This window comes from Nelusetta ayraudi, unplaced genomic scaffold (assembly GCF_046127955.1).
Source record: "Nelusetta ayraudi isolate G7.1 ecotype Tasmania unplaced genomic scaffold, CSIRO-AGI_Nayr_v1 ptg000070l, whole genome shotgun sequence".
Lineage (NCBI taxonomy): Eukaryota > Metazoa > Chordata > Actinopteri > Tetraodontiformes > Monacanthidae > Nelusetta > Nelusetta ayraudi.
Window position 1 is genome coordinate 7,676,969 of NW_027466120.1, and position 16,423 is coordinate 7,693,391.

Consider the following 16,423-nt stretch of genomic DNA (forward strand, 5'->3'; position numbering starts at 1 on the left):
GAAAAGGCTGCAAATAAGAGCACAACAGGCAACTTGATCCTTTATACACACAGAAGTCAACAGTTACAACAATTGGAAGGATTTACTTCATCTCCCCTTTGTTCCGTTGCCAGCTCCTTTTTAGATCGGTTGAAACTGGAAGTTGTTTGCACACAGATCAAAGTCTTTTGGTAACATCAGGGACGGAGAAGGTGCTTTCTAAACACAGGTCTTTGGGAGTAATGGAGAACTATTCATTTTATTTACTGGGCATCTTAGGGGCAACCTGTCTTGCAAAAGCTTCATCTCACATGCACTCATGCGCTCACACGGTGGGCACTCAGTGTGCCTCGTTCTTCCTCTCTCTCAATCTCTTTAATGGTAGTGAGGCAGATACCCATCTCACAGGAAATTCCTCAATGTAAAAAGGTTGCCTGGACTTCCTCTTTCTGCGATTTCCTTCTCTCTCGTCTCTCAGTGACTCTGTTCAACGTACACTGGACAAACACGGCCTTGTGTTTCCACGCCTTCCAAGTTCCCTGTGTGCTAGGAGGAAGCGCGCCGAGGTGTTGCTGATTGCTCCATCCCGCCTGAGACTTCACGAACTGGCCCGCGTTGCTGAGCAGACGCTGCATTGTTTTCAACACAGGCTCTTAGCAACGCGGCGGCCGAGTGAATCATACGATGGTTTTAGAGCAGCAAATCAAGGCGGAGGTTCCTTACAAGGCTCCATCGGTCTGCGTTACAGCTTCCTCTTGTAGGCTTTTACTGCCCGTTCTGCGCAAAACGAGACGATGTGTGTGGGATACGAGATGATCCAGACGGTGTCCGCCGCATTTCTGGCTTGTTAAAACGGCCACAAAACATCCGAAAATGAGCAGTTTGTTGTTGTTTTTTATGTGCATCTGCTAATCAGTCCAATGGTGAAAAGCTGTAAAGCAGCAGTGAGCAGAAAGCTGCTGGGGAGAAAAGACCCTGCAGATCCTAAAGATCCTGTGTCCCCGTACTCTCTGTGCAACCTCGCTGAACTTCTTTACCTTAAAGCTCGGCTTTTAAAGAGGTGGCACTAAATTCATGGCATCATTAAAGCCGAGGTCACTGGAGTAGAGCAGCCGGACAGACAAAGAGAGGCATGTTGCGAGCACTCGACTCCAAATAAAGCCCTGCAGTCGAGGCTTATAACAGTCCTCCCTCCGTGCCCCAACGAACAGTGAAACCAAAGACTGGCAAAGGCCTGAACTGTGCATCGGGCATTATTTGCACGTCATCATAATGAAAGATCACAAATGAACTCCTGAAGTTGTGGCATCGTATAAACTTGCGAACAGGAATGTGCCACTTTTAAAGATAACGTCCTACCAGCGCTGCTGCTCTTCCTGCTTTCGCATGCTGGTCCCGTGCTGGAGGCGTCATGTTTTATTTGGATGGTCTATTTGTCTCTCAGAGTAATGTCGTGCCCCCGTGACCCCCTCCCGTGTTTTGCTATTGGGGCAGGCGTGCCGCAGAGCTCGCCGCCAGGCCCTTGGGGTGAAGGAATGCGGCTGTAAAATGTATCTGGGGTACAGCGGGAGCGGGCAGTGAATCAGTGTGATCACTGGAGTGCCTTGGGGTATTGTTTCACTGCCTAATACACACACACATACACATACATCCACCCACACAGTCCCCCCCCCCCCTCCCCCACTCCACCTCCCTTCAATTTGCCGCGCCGGAGTTCCCACACCCACCCGTGTTTGACACAGTGCATATGGAAACAGTTGCAGACACTTTCTCACGACATAAACAGCTTGTTTGAAAAAGCGAAAACATCAAGCCATGGACTCCGGCATTCAGGGTGTCCATGTTATTCCTATTTTCATTTTTTCATCCAGGTCTACAGTGGGCCAGTCTTGCACCAGCAGTATTCCATAAGAAACCCCCCAAAGGTCAGCATGTTCAGCCCGATGCCTCGTCGCTCCTTCCAGAGTGCAGTAACAAGGCAGCCGTACGGTTGAAACAAACCCGGTCGTGTTGGCTTGGACATCTCTGAGGCATCAATGCCCCTTGTGATGTCATAATAAGTGTGTGTTTAATAAAACACTGGAGCACGCATTGAGTATATGATAAGATGGACGATGCTTCTGGTTTCAAAAAAGAGGCCAACAACAGAAAAACCAAGAAAAAAAAAACACTACACTACAGTTGAGGAGTTTGGGGTCAATGATTCATTTCTGCATTGAACTCCAATATAACCACTTTCATGAACTAATCTTCTGGAATGCTCTCTCGTTACTAGTGCTTGAAAATCAGTCAGGATGGGCTTTATTTACAAGACATTATGGGATTTCGGCTTTGACAGTTGTTGACTGGAATGTCTCATTGAATGTGACTTTAGAGAGTGAATATCAACATCAAGCGTGCAGTAAGTGGACATCATTACAGAAGTCAATTGCTTTTAAAATGCTAAGAAAAAAGGTTTCTAAAACAAAGCTTTGCATTCTAATCACACTGAGTTGTGTGAGCTACACCATAAAAGAGTCAACAAAGCGTTGTGGTTTATATTTCTTTTAGTGTGATCACACAGCATTTTGCACACTTGGAATTTCCTTAATCACTTTAATTAGGCATCGGAAATGGTTTTCGTTAAGCACTAAAATGTTCCCATACTTGTCAAACACATCTTGGCTGATTTTCATGCACCCAGAATGACCACAGAGCATTCAACATAATTATTTTGTCTAGTTATAATGGAGTTCAAAATAGAAATGAGTCAGTGACCCCAAACTTTTCAACAGTAGTGCATGTTCTATCCTTTGACCAGCAGGGGCCGCCACAAATGGTTGCAAAAAGTCTAAAATGACTTGCTGCTAATGCAGAGAAGAGGATTAAACTTATACCTTTACAAACTGGTTCGCATTACTAGCTGATCTTAATCATTTGGGGGAAAATTAGATAGTCCCTGATGTCCAGTTTGGTCTAATTTCGAGTTAAAAAGGCCATGAAGTTGTAGGTGGGGCTACAGTTACTGGGGGTGGGGCATTCCAATTATATCATTACTCACTTCCGGTGCCACCTATGCATCCAAATATAGAAACTCAAGATGGCACTGGCCATAATCTCTTGGCTTCAATATTAATAGTTTTCCCAAACCAGTGAGTCAGAGTCAAGTCATCAGTACAGGTTTGTACTCAGTCAATGGGAGCAAACAAAAGAAGTTAAGAATAGACTTTAACCATTTCTGCAGAGGTCATTGAAGGGCCAGAGACTTTTTTTTAACTTGTGTGTTACAGTTCTGCATAGCATCTTGTTTAACGCACTTACACATTAGCACACTATGCCGGTGAAAAGAGCACATTGCCTTAAAGAGTCATTTGGCAGCTCAACGAATGCTGCGGCCCTGCAATGAATGGCTAATGTCACCATCAGACACAACACCATTGCATAACTTTCAACACTTCATCACTTCACTTCCTCCACAAGACGCAGGCATCCTATGACGGAGTGATAGAAACACAATGCTATCCATTGGTTTGAGAGAAAAGCCCATTTACATTGTTCCGTCTTGCAGTGAGACACTTAGACAATAGAGCAAACATCTTTGGACATTTGCTATCGTCATGTATCTGTCACTGACACTGACATTATTGGCCTGACAAGTTATTATAGTTTCCGGACTCTTTTATACTTGCTCTGTTCAATGTTCGCCTCCTTCCTGCAGGAGAACTTCACATTCATCACTTTCATCTCGTGCATCTTGGGAGCAGTTGTTTAGTTTTTTTTTACTGCTGAACACTCAGAACTCTTTCTGCTTGATGTATGAAATGAGAAGGGGCCGTCACAGTGCACGTCATTGTCTAGCTAATAAATAAACAATACAATTTTTTTGAAATAATTAACGTCTATCTCTGATTAGGTGCCCATTCAAATTGCTTTTATTCCCATTATTCCACATAGCTGACCACTTCCTGCTACATTGTGCTACATCCTGTCCAGACTTTACTTTGCTGAGGTCAATGAGCAACACAGTGGCTCTTGAACTATGTGGCTCTCAAAAGAATGCGCCATACTTCATCTGCGTCACCCTCTGTAAACACTAAAAACAATGTTTGGGATAGTGAGTCACAATGCCAATTTAAAAGCTACACCTACCCCCATGAGTCCGTATTATCTGCGCCGCTCCTCCTTATAAGTCAATGTTGATGTTAATACTGTCCAGACCACCGAGGTGTCACACACACACCAGCACAGCCTTATATAGAAGACATCAGAGGTTTATGATCAGTGCATTAGTGGTATCAGTAAGTGTGTGGCAACATGCAGATGGTGTTCTGTCATCCCGCTAATGTACGAGCCTTAGCGAGGGTCTAATCCCGTGGGGGTCTGGAGGAGCAGCTTGTACTCTCCCCTTCGGTGGGAGAGGGTCCCACTCCTGGTGCGGACACTGACTGAAGGCTGCTGGGAAGATAGGCACAAAATCATTTTTTTTTTTTTTTGGTTTAAGAACGCGTTAGTTGTTCACATCATCATCAAACCTAAGTGTGAAGCAACGGGAACAACGCTAAGAGGAAAAATATCTTCTACAATGTAGCAGCCCGAGGTCTTTCGGCGCCACTTAAAGAGGTTGAAAACAGCCGATATTCATGTGACCAATAAACAGAGCTTACAATAACAAATACTATAAGAGGAAAACCACAGCAGGTATTTTTACTGCTGCTGCTGCTGCTGCTTCTCTGGCAAGGTTCAACGGAAAATCTTTTTAATTGAAGGCATTCTGCTAGCGAGACAGCCACTAATACTGAATCTGCTTCGGCTGTACAACACTGCAACCGCCTCAAGAAAAAAACATTTTTAAACAAAATAGTGATTCCATCTGTAAATCTCCAATTGCTGAGCAAACGTTACCATAAAAAAAAAAAACCTATACCAACCACAAAATCAGGGTTTCTTTCCTTTAACCTCAGGCTAACGCTCTGATTGGCTCGTCCCGGCAAGTTTAATGAGCAGAAAACATGCAGCATTATTGTGTATTATTTCCCTGTCGCCAAGTAAGGTCAAACAATCAGCGTCTTCCTGCATTTGTTTTGAGGAATGTTGTGTTTTGCTGCAGCTCATGAATCGCCTGCACTTCAAAGCGACGCATGCAGTGACTGAAAATCACATGTTGTGCCGAGTTGACGTCGGTGAGGCCATTATAAAGGCATCAATCCTGGAAGTCACGCCCATTCTAATTTGCCATTTACGTAATAGCGTCGGAATCATATTAAATGATTTGAGAAGAGGGTATTTTCCCTCAGAACATAGCGAGCTCAACCAGAAACATGATACAACGCAGCTTATAGGGCTGAGTGACAGACCACCTACAAGCTGGAGGAGCAGTGGAGTGTCTGCCCTGTGGAGAGAATGAAAAAACAGCCCGCCTCATGCACTATTTAACCAACCGCTTTCTCGAAGGAGTCAAACACCCATGTAGAAAATACTGTTTCCTTTCACCAAACATGAATTCAACCGAGTCTTTTTTGTGGGTTCAGCAACTTTAATTTGCCCTGACAAAAAGCAAATTATGATCAGAACTTCACTTTGTCATTTGGTCACAAACAATAAGTGCCAAATTAAAGTACTGAACATGAGGTTCTAATTCATGTCTGGGACAGTTTTGGCTCATGGAATAAATCACTACCACACAATGGCACATTACTTAATTGAGATGAAAAACTTCACTGACTCTCAGGCTGCTTTTTTAGAATTCCGGGGCTCAACACATCACACATGTTGTGGTATCACGTTGATCGTTGTGTGTCCCTCAACATGAGCGTCTCTGAACATCTCACCGTAAAGTTAAAAGAACTTCAGAAACAGGTGTAAATGTTGTATTTTTTTTTTTTAATTGGCTCCTCACACTACATGTCTATCTATTTAGTCGGTGGCTGTGTGTGATGATGTGCCACAATAAGAAGAGAGAAACACAGAAATGTTTTGTTGGTTAAGAAATGCTGTTTACTTGCTTGAAATTGCTCTTTAAATTGAATATTGCTGATGTGATTGCTTATTTATATATTCATTTATTTATTACTTGTTTGAGATTGTGACTGTAAATCCATTGTAAGCAAAGGTAGAGAGAGAGCGAGGCATCAGGTGTGTGTGTGTGGGGGGGGGGGGGGGTAGTTTCCAGGCCCTCTGCTCATTCTGTGTTCATTAGAACTGTCAAAGTGAAAGAAATAATGCTTCACCCTGACTTTTAACAGCTCTCACTGTCTGATGATTCATCCCCACCACCTGGTGACTAAATGTCTCCCTCTGCAGAGGAATTGACCATTCATGGTCATACCTATCTCACACAAAGACTGCAATGCATAAACACCAACATTGCACGTCCACGTTAATATTCTGAATCATCATCATCATCCCGTCTGATAAACTCCCTCGGCACACTGGGCTGCAGCGCCGCCGCCTCGTGACTCACAGCTCCTTCAGACTCAAGACTCAGTCGTTTGTCAGTGGGTTTTTCCTGCCGACTTGTTCTCAGCTCTTGTTCTCCGAGCTTCTGGCTGAATGTCCTGGAGGGTTTGGAGGGAAAGGGGGGGTTCACTTGCCTCATGACCAGCATGGAATTTCTCCCGTCTGAGATACAAAAGAGAAAATGTGATAATAACGTGAGTGAGAGGGAAAGAGAGAAGAGCCGAGGAGAGTTTGGACAGCGAGAAGAATGAAGGGAGGAGGAGGAGGAGGAGGAGTGATGACGATTAAGATGATGATGATGATGATGATGATGATGAGGACGAGGACGATGAAGATGATGATGATAATGATGATGATGATGATGATGATGAGGATGAGGAGGAGGAGGACGAGGACGATGAAGATGATGATGATGATGAGGAGGAGGAGGAGGAGGATAAGCATACGATGATGATGGTGATGATAATGATGATAATGAATCATCTGATCCCAAAGCTCCACTTCTTTCACGTTACTCAATTTTTCCATTTCCTCTTCCTCCTCCTCCTCCCCCTCTCTTTTCCCACACGAGAGTCCCAGGACATTTCAACACTCCTTTTAGCTTTCAACATTCTCCCCTCTTCTCGTGTTGGTCTTCACGCAGACCCAAAGCAGTCGCGCTCCTTATCTGCTGAGTTAAAGCAACATTCTGTCAGGTGCAATTGAACAGGCTCAGTTGGAGGGAATTATCTCTCCATCCCTCTTATCAGTCACCGTCACTCGCTCGGCAAGTGAAGGAAGGAATCCCAAACACAAGTGGAGAGGGAAGACCCCTCCACCCCCCCACACAATCCCCTCATGTCAACCAGACCAGCAAACAACAGTTCGTTGGTTCTTCTGTGGCCAACTTGTTCTTTCTCTCTGTTTTCTGGCTCCCTCCCTCCTTTCCTTGGTCCCTCCTCTGGTGGTTCCCTCAAGTGAAAGCCTCATGCTCCTCATGCGCCACAGGTCTGGTTTCTATTAGTGACTTGGAATGAGTCTCTGCATGCATTCTGTCATGGTCTCAGGAGCTGTAGTCAGAAAACTTCAGGTTTTTCACCCCAAACGTCTCGCTCGCTTTGACTCACACATGTACTTACACGCGTGCATCCAGCAGATCAGATGCATCGATCTAAAATCTGCCCCTGCAGTCATAGGGAGATGCAAACGCTGGATGGTCTGAGTGAACCGCAGCGCATGTATTGAAGACCACTGGTTTCCACGGGCAACCAAGAGTTTAGGGCTTAGGCTCCAAGAGGACGTGCCGTCAGAGGAGCGGCCAGATTTCTTGGACCAGACCCACTTCATCAGACGTCAGACATCGTCGAGCCGAGGGGAGGGAGGAGAGGAGGGGAAGGGGGGTGGTCCCGGAGGTGGGATGCTCTTGGAAGGCGGAACGGGTTGTCCTGTGAAACTCTGATGCGAACGATAATGGCCTCTGACTGGAAGGAAGGCCCGTTTGGGGTGGAAAAAAAAGCTCTTGGGAGGATCAGAGGAAATGTTGGATGAGTCTGTGTGAAGTACGTGGTGAGAAGAATCTTTGAATTTGGAAACAATTATATGGATTAAGTGAGAATCAAAGGCTGACAGTGAGAAAATCAATCAATGACTAAATCTAACCAGGGTCATCTGTTGCCTTACGCTTTAACCCATTGTTTATAATTTGCATTATATCTTATATGAACAATTTCCCACATTACAGAGTACCGATCGCAATTTAATTTCATATTGTGACTGTTATATAAAAGTTTAAAAAACTGCACATGTAAATTATTATAATTAACTTTATGAAGTTTATTGCTGTTTTTGATTGCTGTCACTTACACTGTAAATACTTACATGCATGAAATTCTGTATATTTTTCCTGTGTTTTGTGTAAGCAAACCCGCTGTTACCTTCAGGGGCCCTCGGGGCCACGCAATATTGATTTTTCGATGGTTACTTTTGAAGGTTTTTGCTTCGAGCTTGACTCAACCTCTGCATTTATTCAGGCTGGTGGACAAGAACACCAAGGACACTGATGGAGTCGCCCCCTACAGGCTGCATTTTTAGTCTGACCTGAGGATCGACCCCTGGACCTCCAGTTCCAAGACGGACGCTGTGCCTCGAGGCTACAGTCACCACGTTTTTATGAATATCAGCTTTCTGCAGCATGTTGAGTTTGGCAGGCTTGATATTGGAAATTCCAGAACCGAGGCTGTTAATTAGTCATTAGTGACTCTGCCATTCCATCTATCCATTTTCTATCAGTGGTTCTCCTCCCATCCCAGTGGTGCTGGGGCCCATCCCAGATGTCCCTATCCAAAGGTGGAGTTAAACACTAGGGCAGGGCTCCAGTTCACTGCAGCATCATACAAACAACTCCTATTTATTGCAGCAAACTAGTTCAGTTCAGTTCAGTTTCAGTTTATTTTACAGATCAATTAAAATAAAAATACAAATGACCGTCAATCACCCCCAGAAATATGTACAGCTTATGAAAGAAGGGCCCAGACACCCTACAACAACCATATGTCACCCAATCCTACCCAACCTAAAACCCAAAGATTTCTCAAACTAAATTAAATTTCTCTGAACAACCTCCACATGACGATCACACCAACTGCACACATGGACATCTGTTTATTGTTACAATTTGCCTTGGGTGGGTCAATCATGCTACTTGTTGGGAAGTAAGTTCTTTTAACTCTTGAGGTTCAAATTCAAACATACATAAGCTGTATAAACAAACAGCCTAAACTGCGCTCATGAAGGGATTCAATGTTAATTTATTTGAGTGATTTAAGCTACAAAGAAAACATCCCCAATGGTCTTGTCATCAACTTGCAGCCTTTTACACACCCATGTTTTTCAGTTTTATATTTACAGCTTGTTGTGATTGTGTCGGCCCTCAAAGCATCAATGCAGTCACACTTATTAACTTTTCTTGTGCCGCCGAGGACATCATTCAGCGGACTACCACACAGCGCAACCAGCGAACCTCTTTGAAATCGCAGTCCCTGCGCACAACATTGAGCTCATTTTATGGTACATTAAAAAAAGGAAAAGCCTTCTCCACTTTGTGACATAATTTATCATCATGAGGGCTTCTTTAATCAATGATCAGTGACTTGGCTCTTTGCTCACACAGAGCCCCCCCGCCCCCCCTCACCCCTCCCTTTTTCTTTTTTTTTTCAAGGTTACTTCACCCTGTAAGTTCCTCTGCCTGCTGCTATAATTGCTTCCATGTCCCTCAGTTGTGGTGCGGGCTGCTGATGAGGTGGAGAGCCCAGCTTTTGGATGAGGACGACAGAGAGCAGCTGGGTGGGGTTTACTGGCTGCGCAGGGATCCGTCCGCTCAGCTGAGAGTCGTCCTGCACGCTGATGACACAGCTCTGGGACCTCTGTGTGCGCTCTCTGTGAGTAAGGCTTTCCTCCGCTCGTAATGTGCAATTTCCATTGCAGTCATGTCATGGCAACCTCCTGCAGCCAATTAGAGTCACCGCACGCTCGGCTTTAGAAGGGAGTGAGGTGAATGTAGCAAAGCAGCCTCTCTAAAAGTCTTCCTGAAGGCCTTTGATATACGGTCACGCTGACCTTTGACACGTTCACGTTTTGGGATCATATTTTCGGAAATCTGGCTCGTCCACCTGGCAAACCTGCCGCAGAGAGCCTTCACTCGTGCGAGGGATTCCATCGCCTTCACCTGTGACAAAACCAGAAGACAGCTGCCCCCACAAGACCTTTGACCTCAGAGGAAGATAAAGAGGGAAGCGAGAGAAGGCGACTGCGAGCCGAGCTTCAGCTAAAGAGATTACTGCGGTGCACCGCGGCAGTTTTATTAGAACTTAATGGCATTTTCATGGAGCAAAGACTGCGACTGAGTTTTTCTTGTTTTGTTTAATGTCTTTAACGTGCCCTCTTAAAGAGTTTGGTTGAACACCACAGTGCACCATGGCGGGCCAGATAACCGTGACAAGATGAGAAAACTTCCAGCTGTACCAGTCTGGTTTGACCAGCCGGAAAGAATCTAATTGAAAGTCAGACAGTATTTATCCGCTAGCTTGCAGTCCTCTCTTGCCTTCAGAGTTGCTCTTTAACTGATGTACATTTGATGAAGTCATCCGTCTTCCATGCCAGGCTAGCTCTACTGCATTTTTTTTACTGCATTTTGCTCTGGTAAAGGCTTTATCCAGATGTTTGGACCATTCACACGTGAGCTGGCTGGATTTCACAGGTGTTGTCTGCTCCTTCTTACAGCGCCACAGGTGTTGGCACATGTTAAAAGGTTTGAGTCGATATCTGGAAGGGCATCTTTTGTGGGCAGTGAGCTAAAGCCACCAGTAAAATAAATAATTGGATGCACACCAGTTACAGGACTAATGTGTATTTTCTTTGGAAACGAAAGAAAAGAAAGGATCTCGTAACGCGACACGCGGCATCGCCGACCTTTGTCATCATCATCAAGACAGAAGTCTGAAAGTTGGAAAACTTCATCTTTTCCCATCTGTGACTGCACTCACGCTCACTTCCAGCGTCTGGGGCCCGGGTTCAAAAGGTGTCTGCGACTGTGGCGTGACGCTCCTGAGTCACATCGTGTAAGTGATGCAACACAAACAAACCTGTGGTTTTACATGGAGTCGCAGGCAGTGACTCTTAACAAACTGGGTGACCTCCTGGAGGCTGGTCACCAGTAAGAGGTTCCAACACAGCCTGCGGTTCCTTTTCAAACACACCTAAAAGAATGAATAAGGACAAAACTGTGTCAGCTGCTTTCCCTTAAAGAGGTCAGGGGAAATTTTAGGCCCATTTCAAAGCTCATGGAATATTTTTAACTTATGGATGGAAGATTTACAAAAAGCTGCTCTATTTTAAGAGGTCCTGACAGAGAGTAAAGTTCCCCTTATATATAGTAATATCATATTTAGTTTAATATCCAGCCATAGAGTATTTCCAGCAATACAAGCTGACAAATAAAGACCCAATGGTTACATTGGATAAAGGGAAAGAAAGAAATAAGACACAGGCTACACTGAAAAGAGCTCTGAATTTTCCCCGGCTGACCTTTGATCACTGGAACGTTTCTCTCTGTGCCGCTAGTAAATAACTAATCCCGGGAATGTTTTCTCTGCACAGCTCGATTTTCCCGCAAACCTCCTTTACATGTGGGAACACCCATGCTGGGTTTAGGCACCAAGCATCTACAATGACATAGCAGGAGGTTCTTAAAATTCCCTTATTATCTAATGGAGACACACCCTAACAGCGTTAACAGCCACATTTGCATATCACCTGTCCCAGCCCTGCGCTTATCTTCTCCACCCTCTGGCTTCTTCCCATGGCCCGCTCCAAAAACACACACACACACACACACACACACACACACACACACGCACACACACGCACACACACGAGATTCCTTCATTTTCCAACGTTGCAAACTCTTGTCCCATATTTGATGTTTCATCATCAGATACTTACTCATAAAGGTTTAATTGAGGTTAATGACTCAGGAATCCATCACACAATTTCAAGGCAGTTCTTCATAAGAGTCTTCCAACACAACAAAGGGATAAGGAAAACATTGAGGGAATGAATAATGAGCAGCTGTTGGTCAAATTCCACAAAGACTTCTTTTTTTTCACTCACTAACCTTTATCATGGAATCAGCAACAACAACTAAAAGGTCCACAGGGAGAAACCTGGCCTCAAGGTGACTCCACAAAGGGTGCGTTGATTCACCTGCCAGCTGCTGGAGGGGGGGGCTCTGGTTGTTATGGGGTAGGGGTGTGATTATTAAAAGGCTGGAAGATGACCTCCCCTCCCTGGGTGAGTGGCCACACTCTGCAGGAGCCTAATGAAGGGGCCCAAACACAAGCAAAGTCCAACAGGGTCATAGGCTAACGTCACTGAGAAACTACAGAACCCTCTAATCTAGTCACAGCAAGTGTGTGTGTGTGTGTGTACGTGTGTATATGTGTGTGTGTGTGCACACACGCCCACACACGTTGTAAGCATGTTGTTTGTTTGATTTTCTGGTTGTCAAAAGCAGATTAAACCAAACATTTTCAGATCGTCTGGAGATGAAGATCTGAGAGATTCGTTGAATACGCTCGGTGTCTTCCAGTGCCAGTCCCATGAATACAGCAGAGGCAGAGTGAAACCAGAACATCAGTGTTTTAACATTGAATGTTGCTTCTTGTTACCCCTCAGCAAAAGCAAATATTAGAGAAAAGTTGATTTTACAAATGTTTCCCAACAATAAAAGCTCTGCCTTTGCCTGGTTTGTGACACCCAGTGCAGGTGAAGACAATCTGTCTTCAGACAACATGTGGAAAGGACGTACAGAGCATTGGTTTTAGTCAGAGGCTAAAATAAAAACATGTTTTCAGGAGGTTGTGAACAAGTGAGTAAATACTGTCTCCTGCTTCCTGTGCCTTTTCTAACAAGTCTGCTCTAATAGTGTTGGAAGACTTAAAATAGAAATATGGGACCTTTAAAGTGAAATTAATAATTTTTAATCCAGCTTTCAGTTCAGCCTAACTGTGACTTGCTGACAAATAAGGGCCATTAACCCTTTATATAGCACCATTAAACAGAACAGGGGGAAAAAAAACTTTGAGCCAAGAATATGGAAAGTGGGGAATACCCATTATTTACCGGGAAGAGCGCCATCGCTTCTCCCCAGAAAAGAGTTATGGACTATAATAACTAAAACCTCTCACATCCAAAACATCCAAGACAAGTCTGTGCTCACCTTGTCCAGACTTTTCCCCTCTCCCAACCCCAAATATACACAGCTGCAGTTCCATTTCATCAGGGCAGGAAGAGAAGACAAAGTGCATCTAATTCAAGCATTTTTTTTTTCTCTCTCAGCATTTTTTTTTTCAGGCAATAGGCGGCAGCAGCAGTGCCCTGTGGGAAACAGCTCCCCGAGTGTGAAATTAGGCGTATCATGACATATTTTAATCATTAACCGTCTTACTGCTCTCCTCTTCATGCTTTGCCACCGAGAATTTATGGCAGTTGGAACCACTACTACTACAACTACTCCCAACCCCCCTCGCCCCTTTAAAACTTCATGTGAGGGAGTGCGTTTTGAGTTTCTGCTGGAACATTCGATCAGCTCCCAGGATGCTGGCTGACATTACAGAACAAGTCTGTACCGAGATCACAGCGGGGTCGCCTGATGTTTTTTTCCGAATCTCCCTGTCTGTCTTACTTAACCCCTGCTGACCCCTGGTTACCGCCGTTCTCTGTGATTCCCTTTGAGGGGCCGGTGGGAGACTCATCACATCTCGAGGAAGTGCTGAACCATAACATTTTCTCTGGGAGCAGCTGGGAGTGTGTGGTAATTAAAGAAAGAGGATGAAGATCAAGTTGACGTTCAGTCTTGTTGTGACCTCTTCACTCTGTCTGATCCTGCTGCCGAATCCACTCATTCCCAGTTTACCCAGCCAGGGTGGCTCGTCCTGATATATACAGTATACATACATATATTTATTTAATTTTTTTTCTGCAGCTGGTTCGCTTCTCACTTACTCAAGACAAAACTTAAAAAAAAAAAAAAAAAATCACCAAAAGTGAATTTAGCATTCCAAGTCCACAGGGTGCGTTGGCCCAACGCTTGTTTGCGGTAATCAGCATGAAGAAGACTTACAGCAGTACGTGCTCACACAGATGCAAACTTGAGCTTCAAAAAATCCCAGTGGCACTCGGTTTGGTCCCCAAGTCGTGGAGATGACGCTCAGTGTCCGGAGGAGCAGTTTATTCTTGGAAAAAGGCCTCTTCCAGTCACTCCAGGGGGATCCCCTTTCCTCTCAGGCCTGACAGAGAAGCCATAAATAATTTCCTAAAGTCTGCCCTGATGCGTAATTAATTTTCAGCAGCAGTCCCGTGGCTATAAAGAACTGCAGTGTTATGACAAGCCTTTCCATCAAGTCCATCACCTGTTGGAGTCCCGACACGCCAGCCTTTCCCCACTGTAACCTGAGACCAGGAGGTCACAATGGCACCAGTGGGACAGCAGACGGAAAATAGCATTTAGTTTACACTTGAACTTAACGTATAAAGGTCCACTGTGTAAAATTTGGCTTGATTTATGATTTTTATATTGGTAAAAGCTTAACATACCACCCATAAATACATGAATAAAAGTGTCTTTGTGTAAGTCTATTTGGTTTTCCTATCTTTAGAATTATCTTAAATACCAGGCTTGCTTAAAATTTTTAATCAGGAAATTAGTAGATCAGTTCATCTCACTACAAATGAACTTAATATGTGATTTGCCTAATGCGTAATATGCCTATTATAAATACATTTAACCTCATTGAAGTAATATAGTTTCTTATTTATTTGTTTTGAAACATGAAAACACAAAATGTATTTATCAAAAATTATATTATTGGATTTCAAATAGGTGTTTTCTTGTTAATAAATCATGAATTAACATAACCTTCATTGTAGTTAATTATTGAACACTCTGCCCATTTGCCTCTCTTTAAAATTCACATTTTTCATTCTCCCTGGGCAGTGGTTAGCACTGTCGCCTCACAGCAAGAAGGTCACAGGTTCGAGGCCTGAGTGCTTTCTGTGTGGAGTTTGCATGTTCTCCCTGCGTCTGCACGGGTTCTCCCCAGGTACTGCAGCTTTCTCTCACATGCGCAGGCATGTGAGTTGAATTGGAAACTCTAAATTTGGTTGTTTGTCTTCCTATGTTGCCCTGTGACAAACTGGTCACTTGTCACTAGCTGGGGTCGGCTCCAGCACCCCCTGCGACCCTGAGTGCAGTAGAAGCATTGATAGAAAATGGATGGACGTCATGGCTTTAGGTTATGTAATATGTAATAACTTCACATTTAATTTATGCCCTGCACAAACAAACCTTTGCTTCCTTTTTCCCCCCAGACGCCAGACCTCAGAATGACTGATGCACTTGAAATCTGCAGTGTCAGAGTTTTTCTTAATGAACATATAATCTGTATGGAATATCTGAGATGAATTGCTTCGCTTATTTGGTCTCTTGGTGAGCCCATTTCCATGCCAGCCAAAACACAAGATTTCTTATCAGCTTCAGCCCAAACGTCACACGTAACCTTCATCAACTATTTCCTGAGTCCACTCCACCCACAAATGGAAAGTCTGTCCAACCCTTCAACTTCCCCTCTCTGCACACACACACACACACACACACACACACACACACACACACACACACACACACACACACACACACACACCCTTTTCTGCTTCTTCAAACATGTTTCCATGACACTCATGGCAGTGAGTGAGAGGAAAATAGTCCTAACTTTGCATGTACAGTTTGGAAACTCTTACTGGGCCGGGCAAGGCAGTATTTTCTCAGGTATACCAGTTATCCCCTTTGTCGGAGGAAATGAGGTCATTCAGATTAAACAATCCATGCACAGGGTTGCTACTGAAAGCTAAACCATTATAAATGTCAGCAAAACGTGGCCCCTGCTGGGAAGGACTATAACTGCCAGTTTTATGTAGGCAAGAGAGAAACAGCAAACGCGCTGAAATATGGTATTCATTAAGGGCTAAGAGTGACTTTTCTGCTGCGATAGGGTGTAGGCATTTGCCACAAGCAGGGACTTTTACATGATTCATTTAATTGTCCATTAGGGATGAGGGTCATGTATACAGGAAGTGATTCTGCATTTCTTTCCTAAATTTTCCAACGACACATGCCCCTTTCATTCCCACCGTTTCTCAGAACCCAAAGTCTGACCCCACAGAAACAAGCTATTGATCATGTGTGCCTGAGGCCACAGCACTGTTGGGATCAAACACCACAAAAGGAAAAGCCATAGCAGTATTGTTGGAGCGTGAAGACAAAGCCACATTTGTTAAAACACATCTTCAGAACATGAAAGGGTCAAAGTGGAGGTTTTCGCCTTTGAGGTTGTTCTCAAGAACGGCAGTGCCATGAGTTAACTGCTACGTGGCAGCATGGTAATAAATTGTCTCGCTACCATCATGCAAAACGTTT